The 7,194-nt window shown below is 42.4% G+C and overlaps 1 protein-coding gene across 2 annotated transcripts in view; it reads left to right on the top strand.

Moving 5' to 3' along the window:
- The first annotated feature begins 616 nt into the window (after positions 1-616).
- LOC122541888 (annexin A4) overlaps positions 617-7,194 on the top strand; it is a 77,682-nt gene continuing 71,104 nt past the window's right edge. For both annotated transcript variants that reach the window (XM_043679055.2, XM_043679054.2), the window contains exon 1: positions 617-757. The gene's annotated coding sequence lies outside the window, so the exon portion shown is untranslated. The remainder of the gene's footprint in view (positions 758-7,194) is intronic.

The following is a 7,194-nucleotide window of genomic DNA, read 5'->3' as shown; positions in this document are numbered from 1 at the left end:
AGGGAGTCAATGGATGGAAGTTTAGTTTGTGTGATGGACTGGGTTGAGTTCACAGCTCTCTATAGCTTCTTAAAGCCATTGGCAGAGCATCCCCTTACCATGCTGTGAGGATGCATCCATTTTTGTTTCAGATCTCCAGCTTTTGTTTCAGTATTATACAAAAGGGGCACAGTTTGAGTAAATTGCTGCAACACGAACTTGACAAAGTACTTCATTGCCATTAAAGCTTGCGGACGAGCTGTGACTCAGTGGGTCCTTATCTCCCATCGACCAGCAATTTTATGCATAGATTTCCATGTTGCAGCGGGGTGTTTTATCTGTAATGTAGCAACTTCAGTACAGCAACTTGTTACAATTTTTTTGTTAACGCGGAAACGGGTTCAGGAGAAGGGGAGTGACGCTGTGGATTGGATTTTTGTACGTTACCTCCCCGATACAACCTCTCGGAGATCCCTTAATCTTTTAAAATAAAGTCCTTGCACTTCCTTGTGCAACATTACAATGCAGAAAATATCAGAGCTCCGGCTGAAACCACTCCACATGTCATCGTTTCCTAAGTCTAATTTGTTGCGTTAGCTTCTGACGTTGCGATGGGCGTGTGGTATTGAGAAAGAAGGTCAGCGGAATAGATTGACGCCTATTTTAGTTTACACAGAGAGAGAGAGAGAGAGTGTGTGTAAGAAAAAGATCAGGGCGGGTGAACTCACAGGAGCAAGAAGGTTGTGGAACTTGCTGTGCGGGCAGAGCGTGTTTGCAGGTAGGAGAAAATACCCTTCCGATCAAAATCTGATTTGTTTTCTTCCCCGAAACGACGTATCAGTCAGTGCTCAATGCTTCGTTCTTCCTCCCCCAGCAAGCAATGGCACATTCGCTAAAGATCGCAGCCCCTTGTTTGAAAATGGGCTCTGTTTCTCCTCCGATAGGCGGGGGTGCTGCTGTGGGAATCTGTAACCCAGTGAATACAAGACGTTCGAAACTCGAAGGAGCAGGCAATTTGCCAGATCTCCTGTTCCCTTGCAGTTCTTGTGTTAGCCATTGCCTGCTTGAAACTCTTCCATTTTTAAAAAAAATCCAGAGTGACTACACTTTTCTCTCTCTGGGGGGGGGGGGGGGGGGGAACGTTTTTCACTGAATTCCTGAGTCTAGGATAGCCAAGTGGCAACAGCCTGTAGTGTAAAATCCCAGTGCTGAGCTAGTTGAGAATTCTGCAGTCCCCTCTGAACACTAAACTGCAAGGCTGTGTGCGTGTAAAACTGCTGATTATTATTTCCTCACAGTCTGGTCCTACCTTGAGAATGCATTCTGGTGCAATCCTACTTGATAAACAAGTGAGAAGCATGTTTTAGAGAGAGAGAGAGAGAAAAAAAATTAAATCAACCTAATTAGATGTATGACCGTGATAACTGAAGTCTTCTGGCCAAGAGATAGGTCCACTACTGATTTATCACAAGATCCTCAAGGTTTTTAATGACAGTATTAAACCTCAAAGCAACTGGGATGGAGAGGGGAGTCTCCAGCATTATCACATCTAGCACCTTCAGGGTATTAAGGAGTTGGTCTGTCCTCCTGTTTTAATTTTTTAAAAAGTTACAGATTTATTTTGACATTATGACACACCTCTGGAGCAAATGAGACTTGAACCTGAACTTTCTGGCCTAGAGGTAGGAACTCTACCACTCTGCATGAGTTATACAGCATGAGTCTTTGAAGGGGGTGTGACGAATTGGGGAGGTCATACAGCCTATGTAAACACACCCAGCCCCTTCAGGGTATTATGGTGTAGGCCTGCCCTGCTGGTTTCATTTTAAACAGAAAGTTATTGAATGGAATTACCAGTTCCACCTCACACTGGGTGGTATGGATCTTTTATAAAACATTGGATCAGCCTCAACTTTATTCATGCCCTGTTAGCCCAGCATTTGTTGTGCATCCCTAGTTGCCCCTTTGAACTGAGTGGGATTCTAGGCCATGTCAGTTCTAATTAAGAGTCAACCACATTGCTCTGAATTTGGAGTCATTGCAGGCCAGAGCCAGATAAGGATGGTTGAGTTCCTGTCCTAAATTACATTTGCCAGAGTTGGACGGTTTGAGCTATAGGGAGAGGCTGGATCTATTTTCCATGGAGTGTCAGAGGTGAGGGGATGCCCTTTTAGAAGTTTGTAAAATCGTGAGGGGCATGGATAGGATGAATAGTCAAGGTCTTTTTTTCTGGGATGGGGGGGGGAGTCCAAAATTAGAGGGCATAGGTTTATGGTGAGAGGGGAAAGATTTAAAAGGGAACTAAGGGGCAGATTTTTCAAGCAGAGGGTGGTGCGTGTATGGGATGAGCTGCCAGAGGAAGTGGTGGAGGCTGGTACAATTGCAACATTTAAAAGGCATCTGGATGGGGATATGAATAGGAAGGGTTTGGAGGGAGATGAGCGAAATGCTGGCAAATGGGATTTGATTAATTTAGGTTAGCAAGGATGAGTCTGACTGAAGGGTCTGTTTCCATGCTGTGCAGCTCTGTCTCTGACTCTACTGAACCAACAATAGTATATCCAATTCAGGGCACCATATTTTAAGAAGGATATAAAACCTTTGGAGAGGTTATAGAAAAGATTGATAAAATATTTCCAGAATGAGGGATCTTTTAGTTGCAGGGATCTATTGAAGAAACTGGGCTGGCTTCCTTTGAGAAGGGAAGGTCAAGAGGAGATTTGTTTGAGGTATTCAAAGGCATGAGGAGTTGCGATAAAAATCACTTGGCAGAAGGCTTGACAACCAATGAATGGCAAAAGAGCCAAAGCCAAAATGATATGATACACTTTTTTTATACCGTGAGGTTAGTTGTATCTGGAATGCACTGAAAAGGTGATGGAGACCAATTCAATCAGAGCTTTTGAAATGAATTGAATAAACCCCACCTGGACAGTGACAGCAGGGAGTTTTCCTTTGTGCCAAAAACAGAAAACCCTGGGAAAACTGTACAGGTTCAGAAGAATGGTCACTGGACCCCAAATGTTACCTCTGATTTCTCACCACAGATGCTGCCACACCTGCTGAGTTTTTTTCAGCAGTTTGTTTTGGTTTTTGATTTCCAGCATTCGCGTTTCTTTTGGTATGTATTTCTCCTTAATGCCATGACCGATATCTATTTCCCCAGTAATACTACAGAAAAGGATTACCTGTTGTCTACTACATTGCTGTTCTTGGGAGCTTGTTGTGTGGAAACTGGACAGGAAATATTTAGCTGGGAGTTAGATGAGCTAAGCTGTTCTTGCAGTTGCTAACATAACTTTGATGACTTGAATGGCCATCTTCAATGCTGTTAAGTGTTCTGTTATTACCTTTGATTGTCCACAGGATATTACTATATTTCAAGGGTCATTTATAATTTAAAATATTCCTAGGTCTGACCTCCTTAAAGGTTAGAAAATAGTTAGTTTTGTTGAAAAGAACTGGTTAGGACCAGTGCAGCTTGTTCTTGCCTCTGTTCAGAGCAGGTATGAACGAGTTCAAAGCCAGGCTGCAATCATAAAGGTAATAAACCAAGAATCACTTGCCAGAGAGACAGTTCATCATGTTGTAGAATGTGTCTTGACAAGCACCACTTTGTGTTGGGCTAAAAATATTTGGCTCCCTTGTAAGAAGCAGAGCTGAACATTAACAGAAACTCTGTCAGTCAAGAGCTTCATTTGTAGAAGCTCATGTGGTCATGCAGCTCATGTCTTGAGGTACCATTGTTTACAATTTACTTTGTCACTCATAGTGTCATAGAGATGTACAGCACGGAAACAGACCCTTTGGTCCAACTTGTCCATGCCGACCAAATATCCCAACCCAATCTAGTCCCACCTGCCAGCACCTGGCCCATATCTCTCCAAACCCTTCCTATTCATATCCCCATCCAGATGCCTTTTAAATATTGCAATTGTACTAACCTCCACCACTTCCTCTGGCAGCTCATTCCATATACGTACCACCCTCTGCGTGAAAAAGTTGCCCCTTAGGTCTTTTTTTTTATCTTTCCCCTCTCACCCTAAACCTATGCCCTCTCGTTCTGGACCCCCCCACCCCAGGGAAAAGAGTTTGTCTATTTATCTTATCCATGCTCCTCATGATTTTATAAACCTCTATAGGGTCACCCCTCAGCCTCCAACCCTCCAGGGAAAACAGCCCTAGCCTATTCAACCTCTCCCTATAGCTCAAATTCTCCAACCCTGGCAAGATCCTTGTAAATCTTTTCTGAACCATTTCAAGTTTCACAATATCTTTCCGATTGGAAGGAAATCACACATTATTCCAACAGTGGCCTAACCAGTGTCCTGTACAGCAGCAACATGACCTCCTAACTCCTGTACTCAATACTCTGACCAATAAAGGAAAGCATACCAAACACCTTCTGTGCTATCCTATCCCTTCAATGTACATACGTTAGACTGTTAAAACTGTTCTCACAACGTGGCCACAATTGGTAATTCCCTTCTCTCAGGCTCATAACACAAACCGTTAATGTTTCTGCTGCAATGGAGAAGATTTACTTTTTTATCAGGCATTTTCTGTCTGTTTTTAATAGATGGAGCAAAACTATTTGAGCTGGAAGAGTTTGGTTATTCTGCTGAATTGCCAAAGGAAAGTAGCAGCCAGACTTGGTTCAAACTGATTTGCTAAGCTGCAATGGTCTTTTTGCTAAACTGCAATGGTCTTTTTTTTTAACTGAAGACCTTCTGGGTGAATATTGCTGGTTTGGCTGAATGTCTACTCTCACCCTTCAAACCTTTTCAGTCAAACAGAGAGTGGCTGAGCTCTTGGACTCTGAGGTTGTCACTATCCCTTAGCCCCAAAATTCCAGACAGGGAAATAAAATTAGTCAAGATTCCTGTTTTGTTTAATGGATATGTAGTTACTCCGGGGATATTGGGATGAGGACAAAATCTGTCCTCTGTCCTCTTGCCTACCATCTCTACAGCTCATCAACTTGGTCAGTGCTGACTGTGGAATGGTAGGGAGGTTGTGGAATGGTAGGGAGGTTGTGGAATGTCCCAAAGGGATTGTGGTGCATATGGAGCCATTCTCCCTGAAGAGTGATGTGTGTAGGAGGATTGTTACTTTGATGCTTGTTTATCTAACCCAACAGGAAGTATTTTTCCCAAAAATATATTTTCAATAATATTTGTAAAAGTGTACCACCTAACAGTTCAAATTTGACATTGTATAAAGTGCAATACAGATTGTTTGTTCCAAACTAGTATTTGGAGTTGCCACATACCATTTCTTTATTGTTTCATGGGAGGTAGACTGGAAAAGCTAGTGTTTGTTATCAAACCCTTGATCTGAGTGGCTCTCTTGGTTATTTCAGAAGGCTGTTAAGAATTAAGAATGTTGCTGTGAAGTTGGTATCACGTCTAGGTCAGACTGGGTAAAGATTGTTTTTAGAAGATATTTGTTCATGGGACATGGGCATTGCTGGTTGAGCTAGCATTTTATTGCATAACCTTGATTGTCCAGAGGGCATTTAGGAGTCAGTCACGTTGTTATATGTCTGGAGTCATGTGTAAGTCAGACTGGATAAAGATGGTAAGATTTCCTTCACTAAAGGACCAAATAAGTTTTAGTGAACCAGTTGGGTTTTTCCAGGAAACGTGACTGGTTAGATGAATTCAAATGTAGCTATCTGCCATGGTCAGATTTGAACCGATGTCCCCAGATCATTAGCCTGAACTTCTGGATTATTAATCTAATGACATTACCTCTATGCAAGCAGCTCCCTAAAGGACATTAGTGAACCAGGTGAATTTTTACGACAGGTTATGGTAGTCTCATGGTCACCGTAACAGAGATTAGCATTATGTTCACGTTTTCTAAACTTCTGTTAATGAATTTGAATTTCACCAGCTGCAATGGTGGGATTTGGACCTGTCTTGGCAAGACAGTAGCTTGGGTCACTGTCACTACCACTGTTGGTCCATCGGTCTTGCTGCTTTTTGACTTTCCATTATTGGTTTATTTGCGTATATCTTTCATGGCATATGGTATCAGGTGCATCCAGTCTGAAGGATTTTACACAGGTTCCAGCCCCTTCCGTAAACTGTGGCAAGAAGGCCTTTAACGTGGCTTTTCCCCATCGCCACTTTGCAGCAGCTATTCCCAGCTTTAGTGCAGCCCTCAGCACCGAGAGGCTGCAGAATGAGTGTGTGAGAGAATCCCTTAAGTGGCCTGACCTAGTAAGTCATGTTCTATCATAATTTTGAAATTATGGTCAGCATGAGTGTTTAGTTGTATGTTTTGTTGCTTCTTCTTTTCTGATATTTTGATTGCAATAATCTTTAACTAAATAGAGTGGACGTAAATATTAATTTTAATGGAAATTATTGGTTCCACTGATGGCACTCTGAGTCTTGTCTCTTGATTATAGTGTCTGCGTTAAAAGGAATGAAAAATTACCGCTTCTGAAAGGAGACCATGTGCCATGTATTCCCGAATCATTCACGTTTTCCCATGACTAACCCACCTACCTTACATATCCCTGGGCACAACAGGGCAATTATTTTAGCTGTGCCAGTCCGCCTAACCTGCACTTCCTTTGGACTGTGGGAGCACCCAGCATGCAGGCACGGGGAGAATATGCCAACTCCACACAGACAGTTGCCCGAGGGTGGAATCAAACCCGGGTCCCTGGCGCTGTGAAGCAACAGTGCTAACCATTGAGCCACTGTGCTGCCATGGTGAAAAATTCCCAAAAAATGCCAAATATACCCCTTACTTCCATTCTAAAATGGCACTAACAATGCAAATTAAACAAGACTTAAAGCACCAAACGAAGGAAAAAGAAAACCAATTGTTACAATCCATCATTCTCACAATGTCGGAAAATATCCCAGTTTCCTGAAGTGATATACTTTTCCCTCTATTGAAATTCTTTCCTTATGAGCCTTTGATCTGATCGGATGTGGGAGCAGCAGGTTGAAAAAGGAATAACTAAAATTAAACTTTTCCTTGCAATGAGATAATAAGAGCAGACTCCTTTAAAACATACTAATGGTAGAAGTAAGGCTTTTCTCTGTTGTCTCTGGTGCTGACCAAGAACAGGAAGCCTTTCTAATGGTTTGGGTCTTTAGTTGGCCTTGTAGCTTCTGGCAGAACTAGGAAAACTGAGAAGTAGGATTTAATAGAGTGAAAAGTTCCCGTGCTTACCACTTATCAACAAATTTG

This window comes from Chiloscyllium plagiosum, unplaced genomic scaffold (genome assembly GCF_037043375.1).
Source record: "Chiloscyllium plagiosum isolate Xiang-an unplaced genomic scaffold, Cpla_swu_hap1 HiC_scaffold_43, whole genome shotgun sequence".
Taxonomy (NCBI): domain Eukaryota; kingdom Metazoa; phylum Chordata; class Chondrichthyes; order Orectolobiformes; family Hemiscylliidae; genus Chiloscyllium; species Chiloscyllium plagiosum.
This window is presented reverse-complemented; position numbering and strand designations above follow the sequence as displayed.